General features: G+C 44.8%; 1 long non-coding RNA gene and 1 pseudogene across 1 annotated transcript; both read left to right on the top strand.

The window, feature by feature from the left end:
- LOC124046951 overlaps positions 1 to 21049 on the top strand; it is a 128342-nt pseudogene that overhangs the window by 93638 nt on the left and 13655 nt on the right.
- On the top strand, positions 12153 to 14392 carry LOC124046601. The gene is made up of 3 exons (XR_006841034.1): positions 12153 to 12518; positions 12793 to 13148; positions 13362 to 14392. It is a non-coding gene; the product is annotated as an uncharacterized LOC124046601 (long non-coding RNA).

Raw genomic sequence — 21049 nt, 5'->3', positions numbered from 1 at the left:
CCAGCAATCCATATGTAGTGATGCGCTTTGACATGAGGATTCTTGTAAAATGAAACCCCTACTATCCTGTACCCCCTCATGGTTGACCCAAATATCATCCAGTGGGCTCTTTAATAACCTCCCTCTTGGAGGGCACTAAAAGATAAGGTTTAAAGGAGGAAAATCCTGCCTAGACACTATAAATTGGAGCAGTACTCCCTCCCCTCACTCTGTGCTCTCCTCACTGCTCTCTCTCTCTTTCTCTCCTTTCCCTAAACATAATTAAAACAGTTGATAAATTATCCAACCCAAATTTAGAATGACACTCCTTAGTACTTTACATTGAGTCACTCGAATTCTCAACTTGGCACACACCGACACTGTTAGTATGTACATTTACAGACAGGGAAAATATATAGACACCATGTTCGGCCACCGTTTGTCCCTGTTTTATAGTTGCGAGTGACATGTTAATGACAGGTCGGTATCTCAATGCATTTTTTTACCTAAGTAACCATACATTTCCCAGTGTGTAGACCTCCAAAATCAACCTGATACTTCAAATAAAAAGATTAGGGCAACCCTAAATCAATTCCCGGGCACAGTTGACCACACCCCTTTCCCAGCACTCATCTTCTGGCGTATCTTCATTTTTTTCTTCTTCATATAGCGTTACAGTACATCTTCCCATCGACACATATGTAACTCATGCCTGTCACAGTTAATGGCCCTTGAGAATGTCCCAATTTCAATATCTAGGGAATAATCACATTTTCCCAAGCACACAAATCTCTCACCTGATCCGCCACGACTATTCTGTACAGGCCATTCTGTCTGGTCCATTTTCCCACCAGTGCACCAGCAGCATGATAGGAGTTTGAACGTGATCTCTCTCCATGCTCACTCCACATGCAGTCTTGGGACTCTTGTGGCACTCATGCCGCTCGTACACAGGTTTCTGGCTCGGACTCCGGTCTCAGTAGAAGTGGTGCCTGACGGCCTTAGTGAATGAGATTTTCGCCATTTCTTCAGCCGGTTAGGGGGGGTCACACTTACCAATTTTCTTAATAGAAAATTCCCAAAAAATGTCAAACAGCATACCATCACACTGTTGAAAACATTTTCCAAATTGGATTATACTCCCTTATCATACTGGCAACCTCACAGCAGAGTTACCAGGTCAGGGAGTTAGCAAGCTAACCCTTAGGGAGAAATCCCAACCTCACAGCAGAGTTACCAGGTCAGGGAGTTAGCAAGCTAACCCTTAGGGAGAAATCCCGACCATACAGCAGACCCAATCTGGTGAGATTTGTATCGAAAACAAAGTCAAAAGCAAGAACCAAAACAACAACAGCTATACACTTCTTCATATTATACTTAAATCTCACCCAATGTCGCTATCATTTCTAGTGTTATCAGGCCTCACCAGAAAGTCAGGTGTGGAAATTCTAATCAGTAATGAGGAGAGACAAGGTCAGTCACCAATCAGGATAATACTTTGTTCAAAACATATTAATATGCAGCCGGTGAGGCCGAGAACTCTGGCGTAGAAAGAGTACAAATATATGTAATAGCAAAGATACACCCTCTTAGTCTACATGACAAACAACAGATGTGTGGAATGGGTCAAAAGGTGAGACTTAATATATGAGAAAGGAGTATCCCCCAGCCAGATAGCATTTGCTGTTAAGACTGTTGTTATTGTATAGAAACCAGAGTTTGGCCCCTACTGTATGACAAGGTTCATCTCATCATTATCCATCCCTGAGCCATCTCTCCCTGGCACCTTACAGAACACAAACACCAACTCATTCTATGAAATGCATGCTGTAGGTTTTGTCACCAACCCATTCATAAATCAATTGTCAGCGGTAAGCTTCAGAGGCTCCTCTCAGTTCACACAGACTCAGATGAGAGAGTACAAATAGAAGCCTATTCTATTGCATAAAACAACCATTTGCCTAAACAGTATTAAACATAATCGTGTCATTTTTCTATCACACAGGACAAAGGTCATTCAACACCATTAACTGTTTTATTTCCCTTTTATTTCCCTGTACTTCAGAAACCATTTAAAAACATTTACATCATTCTGCATACCCAGTTTAAAACCAAATAAAAAAGACCCCACACAATAAATCAAACACGGTATTAACACCACTAACAAATATTCATAACCTGTGAGTTGTGTGTGTGCGTTCTGGTGTGTGTGGTAAAACGTAGGGCAAAAACAAAGAAACCAATGGCCAGGCCTTACTTATTTGGGAGCTCCCTTGACAACCAGATCTGGATACCTTTATACTTTATAAAACTGCTGAATTTCACGAGACAACAGTCTCGGGAAACATTTCAAAGAGCGAAATAATGACACCCCATCCTTTTCTGGAAGAGAAAATGTACATTTTGTTAGTATTTACTATACTACATCTTAATCAACAACCCACAAGTTTGAATTAAAAACAAAACATGATAATAATAAGTCCACTGTCCTCCCTCCAATCTTTAATGGTTTGTTTTTATCCACCCCAACGTTTATGTACCCCTTATTTAGCATGTACTACCCTTAGACATGGCCACATTTATCTCGCCACCGAGTCTAACGATTTTACTCCCGTATATAACTGGTCTCTCTTTCCCCCATGATTTTCCATATCCACCGCACGATAATGCCCTTCATGTTCATGAACAAAATGTTTAGAAGGTCATTTTAGGTTGGTAAACCCAATGCTGTCGCTTGACAGAATTGCTTCTTTAAAACTCTCCTAACAATTACTCACAATATTAACTCCACTCTAATTTCTCATGACCCCTCCTCCCTTTCGTCAATTCTATAAATTTGTTTCAGAGTAGGACAAACCTCAAATGTAAATCTATTTCAGAATAAGACGTACTCCCACTCCCTCTCCAGCACTCGACATCGTCAGTTTATTCATTTTTATGCACACCTGCCACTATCGTTATTGATTCTGTTCCAGGGTTTCATGTCTGTATGCTACTCGGGTTTCTTGTTTTGTTCCATGTGTCGTCGTTTATTGTACTTATCGTACCCGTTACAGTTACACACCCGTCGCCATGTAACATTATCTGGGTATTGTTACTGGTCCTATGGTCAGAGACTTGGGTAGTAGTCACATCGCTTTCGATTCTGCCCGTTACCTTGCTGTCGGAAATTCATCCTATTTCTCATCGTAAGGAATCAGTGATATTTGAGCGCAGGCATCTATTAGAAAGTTGTGTGTGAGACTTGGCCTCCTACATCTGCCTTCACATAGAAACTGTCATCTCAATGAACCACTATCGATCGAACCGAGGCCATATACAGCTATGTGAGAGTTTCCTGCCCCGCTACTTTCAAGATTGTTTGCTGCTGTTCTTTTGTCAAAGATGTAAACGCGTGAATCGCAGCATTCCCTCCTAATGCAGCGGGTGCAGTATGCTATAGTACAACCCTACACTCATTCTTCCAATGGGATTCTGTCGCCACTAAGCTTTGATGTTTTTTCGGTACATTTCCCTCCCTGTTTCTTTGTCTTACCTTGGCCGTTGAAGCCACTGTTACTGGCTTTCACTGTGGCGGAATTAACCCCACTGCACGACTGAGAAGTGAGCAGAATTAGATTCCACTCTCAAAGCCTCCTGCTCTATTTCATCCCAACGAAAATGTTGGTCCACTACCCCCACAAAGACGTTTTGATAACAGGTTTCAAACCTGCCATCAAAGCAGACGTACACATTCTATAAAGGTACTCACATACCCAGTCTTTTTGCTGCTGAGTACATCCACTAATTTTGATTTTATCTGTTAAAATATTTTGTTGATAGAATGCTGAAATCAAAACGCTGGTCTATTCAGCTTTTGATTTGTCTTTTTATGTCATTGTGCCAAGTCACAATTGCATTTCTGAATTCTTGGGGATAGGGCTGTCTACTGCCCCCGCTGGAGTAATTGCGTGCCCATAGTAAACATATATTTTTTTGGTCAAAAGTTGCTAATATATGCAAATAAAAAATATTATTGAATAGAAAACACTCTAAAGCTTCTAAAACCGTTTAAATTATGTCTGTATGTAAAGCAGAACTCTCAGGGCAGTCATTCTCTCAAACTCTCTCTTGTCATCAGAAAAGTTGGCCCAACTTTGACATCATCGCACCCACCCTTCCCAAGCACTTACAGGTCTGGGAACAGTCTCTCTGTCTTCAGCGCGATCTCAGCTTTCAATGGGGCTTCTCATTGTGAGAATTGCTCGCTCACGAGAGTTTTGGCGGGCCGAAACCTTTCGGTCACGCGACAAAAAACAGGTCACTTTTATGCGCGCTCTGCTCCGGTCCTGTCTTTTTTCCAAGATCGATTATACAATGCATGCGTTTCTGTTCGTCCTCACGATTGCTGTACACCTTTATAACATGTTAAAGCTTGATTATGAACTTAGTTTGATAAGTTTAGTCGACATATAATATGTAAGTTTGACGTTTTGGTGCGCATCCACTTGACTTTTGGCTACATTTCAACCGAAATGTGTCGTGTTTGAGAACCGAAAGACACAGACCGCAAAACTAAACACTGTTTTTGTTAAGTATAATTCCTTCCAGGTCTTCTGATGGAAGAACAGCAAAGGTAAGGGAATATTTATGTGGTAAAATTGGGTTTTGTGGACTCCAAGATAGAGGAGCCATAATGCTACTTTTTGAGCGCCGACTCATAGTATAGCCTAGTGAACGAAACCTGTAACGTTAAAAATAAATGTAACACAGTGATTGCATTCAGAAGAAGTGTATCTAACTATATATATGTAGAACATGCATATTTAGTCAAAGTTTATGATGTGTATTCCTTGTTAGCTGACGTTATCTGCCGGAGCTATCGTCATTTCTCAGGACATTTGAGTAGCATTTTTTGAATGATGCATGATTGTAAACAGAGATTTATGGGATATATATAGCATATTATTGAAAAAAACATACATGTACTGTGTAACATGTTATATTACTGTCATCTGATGAAGATTTCAAAAGGTTAGTGCATTATTTTTCTTTTAATCCTGCGTTTGTTGATTGCATATTTTTTTCAACTTGGCTATGCAAATTAGCTGTGTCTTCGGTGGTGGTTTGACATAAATATGTGCTATGTTTTCGCCGTAAAACATTTTAGAAATCTGACTTGCTGGGTAGACAAACAAGGTGTTTATCTTTCATTTGAGCCATTGGACTTGTTAATGTGTGGAGGTTAAATATTTTTAGGAATATTTTTGCGTTCTATGCGCCACCTTCCACCTGAACGTGGGGGGGGGGTGTTCCCAAATTGGAACCCTAGTCCCCTTCTGGTTAAATTGACATTCTCCATCAGCAGGGAATTTTATCCAGTTTGCTAAAAAAAAATCCATATTTGAGCCAAATTGGTAGAATGCTTGTCCACCTCTTTCAACAACCTCTATAGCTTTATTAAACTGTTCTTCCTCTAGCCCTCCTTTACAGGGAGAATCGAGGCTGCCATTTCAATAGTTATTGTTCTGACGCCTCTCCGACGGTGTCTAGAGTGTTTAGATTTCCTCACTCACGGCTCTAATACATGCCTTCTATTAACAATTTGCCAAAGTAGTGATACCCACTTCCCCGGAGTGTAGTTATGGTATATGTGCCTGTTAAGTGGTCACGACACTTGATACCTTGTATTAGAACCAATACTGAAGGTCTTCCAATTTACTACTGGAGAATACGGTTGACCTGATGTCTTATACCAGCGTTATGCCTCAAATATCACTGTTGTTGACACACAGGTAACCAAACTTCTTCACAGTTGTCATCCTATTTACACATAATCTAGGGCATAAACAAACCTCTCTCATTATTGCTACTTCTAACACACACAAATCATGTTCAAACAACACTCAAATATCTTCTTGCTTTTCTATCCGTGAATGTGGCTCTCCTGCAGAACTTATAGGAAACTTTTTATCACCATCCACATTTCCACTCACTGACAATGTTGAATCTTTAAGCACAGATATTCTCCACCGAACGCACTCCCTGCCTTTGTCCCTCTACATGGACTGCTGTTCTATGACCTATCGTACCAGTCCATGGATGTGCCAACATCTCCATATACCATATATACTACAGACACTTAAACAGACTCCAACCCCTAATCTAACTGTGCCCGCAGTGCTCCAGTCTAACCTATTAAACTCTCTGGAAAATGTGGCCAAAAGCCAGGGAAATGCAGAGCACCAAATTCAAATAAATTACTATAAAAATCTAACTTTCATTAAATCACACATGCACAGCAAATTAAAGCTACACTTGTTGTGAATCCAGCCAACATGTCAGATTTCAAAAAGGCTTTTTGGCGAAAGCCAACGATGCTATTATCTGAGGATAGCACCTCCGTAAACAAAGAGAGAAACCATATTTCAACCCTGCAGGCGCAACACAAAACGCAGAAATAAACATATAATTCATGCCTTACCTTTGACGAGCTTCTTTTGTTGGCACTCCAATATGTCCCATAAACATCACAAATGGTCCTTTTGTTTGATTAATTCCGTCGATATACAGTGGGGAGAACAAGTATTTGATCTACTGCCGATTTTGCATGTAGAGTGTTATGCAGGTGAATGAGGACCCAAAAGCGACTTAACGAAAACAGAGTCTTTATTCCAGTATAGACAAAAGCGATAATCCTGGATATATCTAGGTGAAAGCAAACACAGGAAAACTGAAATCCACTCGTCAGTAGAGAGGAATGACTGGAGACGCGACCACAGACTGCAGGTCGCTTCGGGAAGGCATCGGCCGTAGCTGACAATGACACCTGCTCACACGCAGCATCTGAAGAAGGTAAAACACGACAGGGCGGAACAAGGACACAGAACAGCGAACATCATACAAGGATCCGACAAGGACAGAAGCGGAAAACAGAGGGAGAAATAGGGACTCTAATCAGAGGGCAAAATAGGGGACAGGTGTGAAAAGAGTAAATGAGGTAGTTAGGAGAATGAGGAACAGCTGGGAGCAGGAACGGAACGATAGAGAGAGAGAGCGAGAGAGGGAGAGAGGGAGGGGGAGAGAGGGATAGAAAGAGGGAAAGAACCTAATAAGACCAGCAGAGGGAAACGAATAGAAGGGAAGCACAGAGACAAGACATGATAACCAATGACAAAACATGACATAGAGGTCTGTAATTTTTTATCATAGGTACAGTTCAACTGTGAGAGACGGAATCTAAAACAAAAATTCAGAAAATCACATTGTTTGATTTTTAAGTAATTAATTTGCATTTTATTGCATGAGATAAGTATTTGATACATCAGAAAAGCAGAACTTAATATTTGGTACAGAAATCTTTGTTTGCAATTATACAGATCATACATTTCCTGTAGTTCTTGACCAGGTTTGGCTTTGGGGTTTTGCCTGCTAAATAAGTTATGTTTATACTCACAGACATTATTCAAACAGTTTTAGAAACTTCAGAGTGTTTTCTATCCAAACCTACTAATAATATGCATATCTTATCTTCTGGTGCTGAGCAGTAGGCAGTTAAATTTGGGCATGCATTTTATCCGGACGTGAAAATACTACCCCATCACCAAGACGTTGAGGGGCTAAACTCTCCTATGTATGCAGTGCCCGCAGTGCTCCAGTCTAACCTATTAAGGGGCTAAACTCTCCTATGTATGCAGTGCCCGCAGTGCTCCAGTCTAACCTATTAAGGGGATAAACCCTCCTATGTATGCAGTGCCCTCAGTGCTCCAGTCTAACCTATTAAGGGGATAAACCCTCCTATGTATGCAGTGCCCGCAGTGCTCCAGTCTAACCTATTAAGGGGCTAAACTCTCCTATGTATGCAGTGCCTGCAGTGCTCCAGTCTAACCTATTAAGGGGATAAACCCTCCTAGGTATGCAGTGCCCTCAGTGCTCTAGTCTAGCCTATTAAGGGGCTAAACCCTCCTAGGTATGCAGTGCCCGCAGTGCTCCAGTCTAACCTATTAAGGGGCTAAACCCTCCTATGTATGCAGTGCCCGCAGTGCTCCAGTCTAACCTATTAAGGGGATAAACCCTCCTAGGTATGCAGTGCCCTCAGTGCTCTAGTCTAGCCTATTAAGGGGCTAAACTCTCCTAGGTATGCAGTGCCCGCAGTGCTCCAGTCTAACCTATTAAGGGGCTAAACCCTCCTATGTATGCAGTGCCCGCAGTGCTCCAGTCTAACCTATTAAGGGGATAAACCCTCCTAGGTATGCAGTGCCCTCAGTGCTCCAGTCTAACATATTAAGGGGCTAAACCCTCCTAGGTATGCAGTGCCCTCAGTGCTCTAGTCTAGCCTATTAAGGGGCTAAACCCTCCTAGGTATGCAGTGCCCTCAGTGCTCTAGTCTAGCCTATTAAGGGGCTAAACCCTCCTAGGTATGCAGTGCCCACAGTGGCTTGTGCCCACAGTTCCTTGTCTAACCTACCATGTCTAACCTACCTACTAACCTAAACTCTCCCAGGAAATTAAGTGATGTGGGTAATAAACTGTTCCTTCTCTCTTCATGTGACCTGACCTGACCTCGGCCACCATTCCTCACTAATCCACAGCTATCCACCCTCATCAGTGACCCCAAGCATGTGAAAGCCTTTACCCTTACTTAATAACATTCCAAGCCCCTGGCTCTTATCCAACCTCCATTCACCCCACGATATACATTCCTCCTACATATAAACATTAACTTCTGGTGTGATGAATAAAAACATATACCAATTTCATTTAAGGACCAAAAAATGTACAGCTGTGCCAAATAAATTGCAAAATAGTGAAGAGATTTTCTATTTACCTATTCCATGACACATGGTTTATGAATTGACATGCAAAAACAACTTCAGATTTTTCTATTTAAATTATTATACAAAATTATTGCAACCAATAGAATGTTATACAGTTGAAGTCGGAGGTTTGGAGGAAAAATAGGGGAGGCTTGCAAGCCGAAGAACACCATCCAAACCGTGAAGCAAATATATTGATGTTTTGTTCCTCAAGCCACTTAGTTATCACTTTCGCCTTATGGCAAGGTGCTCCATTATATTGGAACAGGCTTTGTTCGTCACCAAACTGTACCTGGATGGTTGGGAGAAGTTGCTCTCGGAGGATGTGTTGGTACCATTCTTTGAGTGGGTCCACTCCCTTGGCTAAGAGGCAACCCCACACATGAATGGTCTCAGGATGCTTTAGTGTTGGCATGACACAGGACTGATGGTAGCGCTCACCTTGTCTTCTCCAGACAAGCTTTTTTCCGGATGCCCCAAACAATCAGAAAGGGGATTCATCAGAGAAAAGGACTTTACCCCAGCAATCAGCATTTCAATCCCTGTACCTTTTGAAGAATATCAGTCTGTCCCTCATGTTTTTCCTGGAGATAAGTGGCTTTTTTGCTGCCCTTCTTGACACCAGGCCATCCTCCAAAAGTCTTCACCTCACTGTGTGTGCAGATGCGCTCACACCTGCCTGCTGCCATTCCTGAGCAAGCTCTGTACTGGTAGTGCCCCGATCCCGCAGCTGAATCAACTTTAGGAGACGGTCCTGGTGCTTGCTGGACTGTCTTGGGCGCCTTAAGCCTTCTTCACAACAATTGAACAGCTCTCCTTGAAGTTCTTGATGATCTGAAAAATTATTGATTTAGGTGCAATCTTACTGGCAGCAGTATCCTTGCCTGTGAAGCCCTTTTTGGGAGAAAGGGGGTCATGAGCAGCGGGAGAAAGGGGGTCATGAACAGTGGGAGAAAGGGGGTCATGAACAGTGGGAGAAAGGGGTTCATGAACAGTGGGAGAAAGCAGGTCACGAGCAGCGGGAGGAAGGGGGTCATGAGCAGCGGGAGAAATTGGGTCATGAACAGTGGGAGAAAGGGGGTCATGAGCAGCAGGAGAAAGGGGGTCATGAACAGTGGGAGAAAGGGGGTCATGAACAGTGGGAGAAAGGGGGTCATGAACAGCGGGAGAAAGGGGGTCATGAGCAGCGGGAGAAAGGGGGTCATGAACAGTGGGAGAAGGGGGTCATGAACAGTGGGAGAAAGGGGGTCATGAACAGTGGGAGAAAGGGGTCATGAACAGTGTGAGAAAGGGGGTCATGAACAGCGGGAGAAAGGGGGTCATGAACAGTGGGAGAAAGGGGGTCATGAGCAGCGGGAGAAAGGGGGTCATGAACAGTGGGAGAAAGGGGGTCATGAACAACGGGAGAAAGGGGGTCATGAGCAGCAGGAGAAAGGGGGTCATGAACAGTGGGAGAAAGGGGTTCATGAGCAGCGGGGAGAAAGGGGTCATGAGCAGCGGGAGAAAGGGGGTCATGAACAGCGGGAGAAAGGGGGTCATGAACAGCGGGAGAAAGCGGGGGGTCATGACCAGCGGGAGAAAGGGGTCATGAACAGTGGGAGAAAGGGGTTCATGAACAGCGGGAGAAAGGGGTCATGAGCAGCGGGAGAAAGGGGGTCATGAACAGCGGGAGAAAGGGGGTCATGAACAGCGGGAGAAAGGGGGTCATGACCAGCGGGAGAAAGGGGGTCATGAACAGTGGGAGAAAGGGGTTCATGAACAGCGGGAGAAAGGGGGTCATGAACAGCGGGAGAAAGGGGGAGAAAGCGGGAGGGGTCATGAACAGTGGGAGAAAGGGGGTCATGAACAGTGGGAGAAAGGGGGTCATGAGCAGCGGGAAAGGGGGTCATGAACAGCGGGAGAAAGGGGGTCATGAGCAGCGGGAGAAAGGGGGTCATGAGCAGCGGGAGAAAGGGGGTCATGAACAGCGGGAGAAAGGGGGTCATGAACAGCGGGAGAAAGGGGGTCATGAGCAGCGGGAGAAAGGGGGTCATGAACAGCGGGAGAAAGGGGGTCATGAACAGCGGGAGAAAGGGGGAGCAGCGGGAGAAAGGGGGTCATGAACAGCGGGAGAAAGGGGGTCATGAACAGCGGGAGAAAGGGGGTCATGAACAGCGGGAGAAAGGGGGTCATGAACAGCGGGAGAAAGGGGGTCATGACCAGCGGGAGAAAGGGGGTCATGAGCAGCGGGAGAAAGGGGGTCATGACCAGCGGGAGAAAGGGGTCATGACAGCGGGAGAAAGGGGGTCGGGAGCGGGAGAAAGGGGGTCATGAACAGCGGGAGAAAGGGGTCATGAACAGCGGGAGAAAGGGGTCATGAGCAGCGGGAGAAAGGGGGTCATGAACAGCGGGAGAAAGGGGGTCATGAACAGCGGGAGAAAGGGGGTCATGAACAGCGGGAGAAAGGGGGTCATGACCAGCGGGAGAAAGGGGGTCATGAACAGCGGGAGAAAGGGGGTCATGAACAGCGGGAGAAAGGGGGTCATGAACAGCGGGAGAAAGGGGGTCATGAACAGCGGGAGAAAGGGGGTCATGAACAGCGGGAGAAAGGGGTTCATGAACAGGTTTTTTTCATCTGGTTAGGCCATCATGATTTCTGGCTTCCTCATGAGTCATTTGTGTGTCTTAATTATTTTAAAGTCAGTACATATACTTCATTTTATTAACACAACCAATCGATTGGTCGAAAGAAAAGACTACTCGACCAAGATTTTTGTTGTTGTTGGATACAGCACTCGTAGAAATGCAGGAAATGAGCTTTAGATGCTATGCTGATTACATTCACCATTGAGGAACATGTTACATCCGTTTTGAGAAGGAGACCAAGGTGCAGTGTGGTAGGAGTACATTTTACTTTATTTTTAAAATGACACAAACAAAACACACCACGAACGTAAAGCTCTGTGGTGCTAAACAGCAACTACACAAAGACAAGATCCCACAAACTCAGGTGGAAAACAGGATGCCTAAGTATGATTCCCAATCAGAGACAACGATAGACATCTGCCTCTGATTGGGAACCATAGCCGGCCAACAAAGAAATAGAAAACTAGAATGCCCACCCAAATCACAACCTGACCTAACCAAAGAGAGAAATAAAAAGGCTCTCTAAGGTCAGGGAGTGACATAACAACTTTTTTAAATGAATAATTTAACAACTTCAACCAATCATATAATAATATATCAAAATCAATGTTTTTATGTACTAATTTGCTCACTTTGATACACATACCACCACCTACTGCCAATTAAGAAACTAAAAAACTCATGCCCATCATACAGGAATACTCATACTGTACATAGAGGCACTCACAGTGATTGACAGGGTGTGTGGGAGTGGTAAACCATGAATTCAGGGGAGGTGGGGTTGTGGTGGAAGGAGGGTGGTGAACGACTAGCAGAGCAGCTTAATGGAATCCATTTTTCCATTTAAATTGTAATTATCATTAAAACCGTGTTTGATTACCACAGTTTGAAAAACTCACAGTAAATACTGTCCAGCATCAACAAAAGTTAGCAGTCTGATGCAGGCTCAAAGTGGGTTTTGTTTTGTGTGATAACATGGTGGAAGGCAGTGACAGTGCTCGTGAGATTTTTCAGCCTTCTAGGAGGACCACATTTGAAGAATCGAAGAAAGGGGGCAACACTTCAAATCTCTTGAGTCATCTTTGTGACCACCACCCACTACTGTATAGCGAATGCAAGGTAAGTTATCTTTTAGCTCAATGCATGATGTGGGAACTTTGGAATGGGGGAAAATGTCCTGGTTTGTCTAACTTGCTAATAGCTTGTCAATAATGTAAACTGAAGCTTTCAGAGTTACCTACTCTTGTAAAAACACTACACGTTGTTCTGCTGATGTATGGGTCGTGTGTCTGCAGACTCTATTCGCCCATTACACACGATAACACGTTATGTAGTTTCGTCACTCAACCAACACATTTTGTTCATCCGTCAGTCGTCAACTTGGTTGTAAAAGTGTTCCAACAGGAGAAACACTATAGACTCCTATACAAGACTCCTCTACCAGACTCCTCTACCAGACTCCTCTACAAGACTCCTCTACCAGACTCCTATACAAGACTCCTATACAAGACTCCTCTACCAGACTCCTCTACCAGACTCCTCTACAAGACTCCTCTACCAGACTCCTATACAAGACTCCTATACAAGACTCCTCTACCAGACTCCTATACAAGACTCCTATACCAGACTCCTATACAAGACTCCTCTACAAGACTCCTCTACAAGACTCCTATACCAGACTCCTATACAAGACTCCTCTACCAGACTCCTATACAAGACTCCTCTACCAGACTCCTCTACAAGACTACTGTATATGTCAATTGTTGGGCTCATTGCAATTACTATCACTGTCTTCTTAAGACTACTTTTGTATGTATGTAAATTGTGCATGGGGTCATTGCATATACTCAAATGCAACGCAGAAGATAGACTGTGTGTGTGTGTCAGTGAGTGAATAATAATTATTATAATGTAACAACACCAATAATAATAAAAATACATTTGCTGTTCTCTTGTTTACAGAGTGGGCGTGCAGCAGGCAAACCCAGTGATGCTACTGGTCCCTCCTCATCTACAGTTGTGACACAGACACTCAAGCATTTAAAAGGCAGGCTGCTTATGTACCCACATCAAAACATGCTCAAGACCTCACTGCAGCCCTTTCATATTACATTGCAAAGGACATCATTCCATTTCAAATCGTTGAGAGGCCTGGCTTTCTGAGGCTGATGAAGGTTGCCGTGACTCACAACAAAGTGCCATTACGAACAATGTTTTCCAAGACTGAAATCCCAAACCTGTACAACCAGGATAAAGCTGATGTTGGAAAAAGTTTGGCTCATGGCAGATGGTTTGCTGCAACTACTGACCTCTGGACCAGTGAATGCGGTGGTGGTCAACCCTATATCAGCTTAACTATCCATTACCTCACCCCAGACTCCCAGACTGGCAACTGGAATCAAAGTGCCTGGAAACACAATTCTTCCCAGAAGATCACTCGGCTCACAACATCAGAGAGTTTTTTGAGAATATGCTGGAAGAGTGGGGGATCAACCAGAAAGACCTGTTCTGCATAACCACAGACAACGCAACAAACATGACCAAGGCTTTTGAAGAGTTCCCATATCTGTGGCTTTGGGTGCTTTGGCCATCATTTGAACCTGGCCATCTCAAAGGCTCTGAAAATTGGCCATCTCAAATGCTCTGAGAGTTGACACAGCAGTCAAGGCCTACGTCATCTGGTCCAAGGCTTCTCACGGAGCTGAAAGAGAAGGAGAGAACCGAGAAAAGCAAGCTGCCCTACACACAAGATGCTTGAGCGTTTCCTCAGCCAACAGCAGCCAGTCTGTGCGACAATGGCTGGAGAAAGAGGAACATGGCATCTGATGCCCAAGGATGCCGACATAAGTGTCATGGAGCAACTGTGCCAGCTCCTTGAACCTCTGGTTCGGATCAATCCCTGACCAAGGAGATGAAAAGGATACGGAGCCATCCCTGACCAAGGAGATGAAAAGGATACGGAGCCATCCCTGATCAAGGAGAGGAAAAGGATACGGAGCCATCCCTGACCAAGGAGATGAAAAGGATACGGAGCCATCCCTGACCAAGGAGATGAAAAGGATATGGAGCCATCCCTGACCAAGGAGATGAAAAGGATACGGAGCCATCCCTGACCAAGGAGATGAAAAAGATACGGAGCCATCCCTGACCAAGGAGATGAAAAGGATACGGAGCCATCCCTGACCAAGGAGAGGAAAAGGATACGGAGCCATCCCTGACCAAGGAGATGAAAAGGATACGGAGCCATCCCTGACCAAGGAGAGGAAAAGGATACGGAGCCATCCCTGACCAAGGAGAGGAAAAGGATACGGAGCCATCCCTGACCAAGGAGAGGAAAAGGATACGGAGCCATCCCTGACCAAGGAGAGGAAAAGGATACGGAGCCATCCCTGACCAAGGAGAGGAAAAGGATACGGAGCCATCCCTGACCAAGGAGATGAAAAGGATACGGAGCCATCCCTGACCAAGGAGATGAAAAGGATACGGAGCCATCCCTGACCAAGGAGATGAAAAGGATATGGAGCCATCCCTGACCAAGGAGATGAAAAGGATACGGAGCCATCCCTGACCAAGGAGATGAAAAGGATACGGAGCCATCCCTGACCAAGGAGAGGAAAAGGATACGGAGCCATCCCTGACCAAGGAGATGAAAAGGATACGGAGCCATCCCTGACCAAGGAGATGAAAAGGATACGGAGCCATCCCTGACCAAGGAGATGAAAAGGATATGGAGTCATCCCTGACCAGGGAGAGGAAAAGGATATGGAGCCATCCCTGACCAAGGAGATGAAAAGGATATGGAGCCATCCCTGACCAGGGAGAGGAAAAGGATACGGAGCCATCCCTGACCAAGGAGATGAAAAGGGTAATGAGAGAAGACCTTAAAAACAGATACACAGAGAAGGCAAAGAGAGTCATCCACATGGCTTGTTTCATTGACCCCCGCCTCAAAAGGAGCTTTTTAGATGAGCCTGAGGCTGCAAAAGTTGACACTGACAGCTGTGTCCAGGAGGCCTTGAAGCTGACAGCTGTACAAGTCAGGGAAGAACCACAAAGCACCAGCAGCACCTCCACCACCAACACCCCCAGGGGAAAGGCCTGGCTCGGTTGCTGAGAAGGATTACCTCAACAATCAGCAGAGAGGTGAAGAGGATCAGATTCCGACCACCCCAGAAGACAGAGTGAAAGAAGAGATCAAGGTCTACCTGTCTCTGCCACCCATTCCAGAAGACAGAAAGAAGAGATCAAGGTCTACCTGTCTCTCCACATTGGTGTGGTGGAGGGGCCATGTATCAGAGCTGCCTCACCTTGCCACGGTTGCCAGGAAGCTTTTGTGCATCCCAGCAACCAGCGTGCCATCAGTGTTCAGTGCCAGCGGGCACATTGTCTCCCCTCGCAGACCACTACTTAAACCAGACAAAGTAAATATGCTGACATTTTTACATTTCAATCTCAAGTGAACAAAGATGACGGTTGTTAGGCCAGCAGCACCTTATTTCTTCATGAAGGAGAGAACAGACATACAATCAGTGCTGTTCATTTGATTTGTTTACATATTTTGTGTTATCTTAATGTCAACACCTGCACATTTGATTTGCTTACTTAAGGTTGTGTTCATTTAAACCTGCACTAAGGAAACGTTTACCTCTCATGGCCACATGGTGCCATCTTTAATGTTCATGTTATTATTTTAGTGTTTATGCACACAAAAAGTGTGTAGTGCTGCTAATTGTTTTTGTTGTTTGTTGGTTTTCAATATAAAACCTGGTGATATGATTTCAGTGTGTCAGTACTTTCTGAACATTTCCTGAACATTTGAACAATACCGCGATAATACTGATAACCGTGATCATTTTGGTCACTATAATCATCTCGAGAATCTACACACACTACTTTATGGGGTGAATATCCTTATCGCCCGCCTTGCATAGAAACTCGCAGGTAGAGGGAAGAAGAGAGAGGGAGAAGCAGGGGGATACAGGGAGAGAGGGAGAAAAATCCACTCCTGCTATCAGAGTCTAGAGCAGAGCATGGTCCCCTCCCTCAACCAGCTGCTGCTGCCTGCCTGGCTGCCTAGTGCTACTGAGGCTGAGTGAACCAACCCCAAACAATCTCTTACCCACACACACACACACACACACACACACACACACACACACACACACACACACACACACACACACACACACACACACACACACACACACACACACACACACACACACACACACACACACACACACACACACACACACACACACACACACTACTACTGGAGACCGTGCAGAACTTTGGCGGCACGGCCTTTGGCGCTCCATTAAAAGGGCAAAATGCCAGAGAATAGGGAGATGTCCTAGATATAACATATTTTCTTTCTCTGGGACCAACAAATGAGGACAGCACAGCTGGCTGCTCAGAGCACAGCCTGCCTGGAGACACGCACACACAGGGAGACACACACAGAGAGACACACACACACACCCAGGGAGAGACACACACACACAGGGAGACACACACAGGGAGACACACACACACACATGGAGACACAGAGAGTTTCACACAATTAAACTTGTGCACACACACATTGTATGACTTTGTAAGTTAATGTTTTCTCATATCATTAGCTATTTCCCCCGAATGGAAGATGATGATGAAACAAATGATATGATCTTTGGATAGTTTTTATTGCTTTGGAAAAATAAGACAGTCACTCAAATCTCTGCATATTATCTATGGACTTTATTTAAGAAAGGTAGGGACAAAGCAATAAGGTGTGTGTGTGTTTATCAGTCTGGCTGCCACCTGCGAGATGCTCTCATTTCCTCTCTGCCTGCAGATCGAATGAAACCATTAAGTAAGAAGACAGCAATGAACCCTCTGGTCTGCTGCATCTCCCATTACCACAGGAAGTGTGTGTGCGTGTGTCTATCTGATTGTGTGAAGCGGTCTCTGCCCGTATGTCTACTGTCAGTCAGTCAGTGGATCTCCAAGTTTATTGTTTATGTCTGTGTCACTTTTACTGTCCTCTCTCTACTCTCTCTCTACCTCTCTACTCTCTACTCTCTCTCTACCTCTACTCTCTCTACTCTCTCTCTACCTCTCGACTCTCTCTCTACTCTCTCTCTACCTCTACTCTCTCTACTCTCTACTCTCTCTCTCTACTCTCTCTCTACTCTATCTCTACCTCTACTCTCTCCACTCTCTCTCTACCTCTACTCTTTCTACCTCTCTACTCTCTCTCTACCTCTGGACTCTCTCTCTACTATTTCTCTACTCTCTCTCTACCTCTCGACTCTCTCTACTCTCTCTCTACCCTCTCTACCTCTATACTCTCTCTCTACCTCTATACTCTTTCTCTACCTCTCTCTACTCTCTCTACCTATCTACTCTACCTCTACTCTCGCTACCTCTACTCGTTCTACCTCTCTACTCTCTCTCTACTCTCTCTACTCTCTCTCTACCTCTCTACTCTCTCTCTACCTCTCTACTATCTCTCTACCTCTACTCTCTCTCTACCTCTCTACTCTCTCTCTACCGCTCTACTCTCTCTCTAATCTCTCTCTACTCTCTCTACCTATCTACTCTACCTCTACTCTCGTTATCTCTACTCTCTCTACCTCTCTACTCTCTCTCTCTACCTCTCTACTCTCTCTCTACCTCTCTACTCTCTCTATACTCTCTCTACCTCTACTCTCTCTACCTCTACTCATTCTACCTCTACTTTCTCTCTCTACCCCTCTACTCTCTCTCTACTCTCTCCCTCTCTACTCTCTCTCTACCTCTACTCTTTACCTCTCTATCTACTCTCTCTAACTCTCTCTCTACCTCTCTACTCTCTCTCTACCTCTCTACTCTCTCTCTCTCTCTATCTCTACTCTCTCTCTACTCTCTCTACCTCTACTCTTTCTACCTCTCTCCTCTCTCTCTCTACCTCTCTACTCTCTCTCTCTATCCTCTCTACTCTTTACCTCTCTATGTACTCTCTCTAACTCTCTCTTTACCTCTATACTCTCTCTCTACACTCTCTACCTCTCTACTCTTTACCTCTCTATCTACTCTCTCTAACTCTCTCTTTACCTCTATACTCTCTCTCTACACTCTCTACCTCTCTACTCTTTACCTCTCTATCTACTCTCTCTAACTCTCTCTTTACCTCTATACTCTCTCTCTACCGCTTTACTCTCTCTTTACTCTATCTACTCTCTCTCTACTTTCTCTTTCTACTCTCTCTACTCTCTTTCTACTCTCTCTCTACTCTCTCTCTACTCTCTCTCTCTACCTCTACTCTCTCTCTACTCTCTCTACTCTGCTCTCTCTTTCTAGCGGAGGTGTACATTGGCATGGGAAAGCCTGCGGAGGCTACGGCCTGTACACAGGAGGCTGCCAACCTGTTCCCCATGTCCCACAACGTGCTGTTCACGCGGGGCCAGGTGGCTGAGCTGCGGGGTAATGTGGACGAGGCCAAACGCTGGTATGAGGAGGCCCTCTCCATCAGCCCCACCCACGTCAAGACCATGCAGAGACTGGTGAGTCTCTCTTCTATCTATCTCTCTCCATCAGCCCCACCCACGTCAAGACCATTCATAGACTTGGTGAGTCCTGACTCATGACTCGACACCAACTCGACCAGCAGTCACTTGAACTTGGACTCAGAAAGTCTTCTTCCTTTGCATAATTCAACATGTTAGCTACAACAGCAAATTAGCTACAACAGCAAACAGTATAAAGGACTCAGACTGGACTTGGGACTACAGTATAAAGGACTCAGACTGGACTTGGGACTACACTATAAAGGACTCAGACTGACTGGACTTGGGACTACAGTATAAAGGACTCAGACTGGACTTGGGACTACAGTATAAAGGACTCAGACTGGACTTGGGACTACAGTATAAAGGACTCAGACTGGACTTGGGACTACAGTATAAAGGACTCAGACTGGACTTGGGACTACAGTATAAAGGACTCAGACTGGACTTGGGATTACACTATAAAGGACTCAGACTGGATTTGGGACCACAGTATAAAGGACTCAGACTGGACTTGGGACTACAGTATAAAGGACTCAGACTGGACTTGGGACTACAGTATAAAGGACTCAGACTGGACTTGGGACTGCAGTATAAAGGACTCAGACTGGACTTGGGACTACAGTATGAAGGACTCAGACTGGACTTGGGACTACAATATAAAGGACTCAGACTGGACTTGGGACTACAGTATAAAGGACTCAGACTGGACTTGGGACTACAATATAAAGGACTCAGACTGGACTTGGGACTACAGTATAAATGACTCAGACTGGATTTGGGACTACAGTATGAAGGACTCAGACTGGACTGGACTTGGGACTACAGTATAAAGGACTCAGACTGGACTTGGGACTAAAGGACTCAGAGTATAAAGGACTCAGACTGGACTTGGGACTACAGTATAAAGGACTCAGACTGGACTTGGGACTACAGTATAAAGGACTCAGACTGGACTTGGGACTACAGTATAAAGGACTCAGACTGGACTTGGGACTACAGTATAAAGGACTCAGACTGGACTTGGGACTGCAGTATAAAGGACTCAGACTGGACTTGGGACTACAGTATGAAGGACTCAGACTGGACTTGGGACTACAATATAAAGGACTCAGACTGGACTTGGGACTACAGTATAAAGGACTCAGACTGGACTTGGGACTACAGTATAAAGGACTCAGACTGGACTTGGGACTGCAGTATAAAGGACTCAGACTGGACTTGGGACTACAGTATGAAGGACTCAGACTGGACTTGGGACTACAATATAAAGGACTCAGACTGGACTTGGGACTTGGGACTCAGACTGGAGTACTAAAGGACTCAGACTGGACTTGGGACTACAGTATAAAGGACTCAGACTGGACTTGGGACTACAGTATAAATGACTCAGACTGGACTTGGGACTACAGTATGAAGGACTCAGACTGGACTTGGGACTACAGTATAAAGGACTCAGACTGGACTTGGGACTACAGTATAAAGGACTCAGACTGGACTTGGGACTACAGTATAAAGGACTCACTTGGGACTGAACTTGGGACTACAGTATAAAGGACTCAGACTGGACTTGGGACTACAGTATAAATGACTCAGACTGGACTTGGGACTACAGTATGAAGGACTCAGACTGGACTTGGGACTACAGTATAAAGGACTCAGACTGGACTTGGGACTACAGTATAAAGGACTCAGACTGGACTTGGGACTACAGTATAAAGGACTCAGACTGGACTTGGGACTACAGTATAAAGGACTCAGACTGGACTTGGGACTACAGTATAAAGGACTCAGACTGGACTTGGGACTGCAGACTGGATAAAGGACTCAGACTGGACTTGGGACTACAGTATGAAGGACTCAGACTGGACTATAAAGGACTCAGACTGGACTTGGGACTACAGTATAAAGGGACTGGACTTGGGACTACAGTATAAAGGACTCAGACAATATAAAGGACTCAGACTGGACTTGGGACTACAGTATAAAGGACTCAGACTGGACTTGGGACTACAGTATAAAGGACTCAGACTGGACTTGGGACTGCAGTATAAAGGACTCAGACTGGACTTGGGACTACAGTATGAAGGACTCAGACTGGACTTGGGACTACAATATAAA

The sequence above is a fragment of the Oncorhynchus gorbuscha genome, linkage group LG10 (assembly GCF_021184085.1).
Source record: "Oncorhynchus gorbuscha isolate QuinsamMale2020 ecotype Even-year linkage group LG10, OgorEven_v1.0, whole genome shotgun sequence".
NCBI lineage: Eukaryota > Metazoa > Chordata > Actinopteri > Salmoniformes > Salmonidae > Oncorhynchus > Oncorhynchus gorbuscha.
The sequence above is the reverse complement of the archived record's forward strand: the minus strand, read 5'-3'. Positions and strand labels throughout refer to the sequence as shown.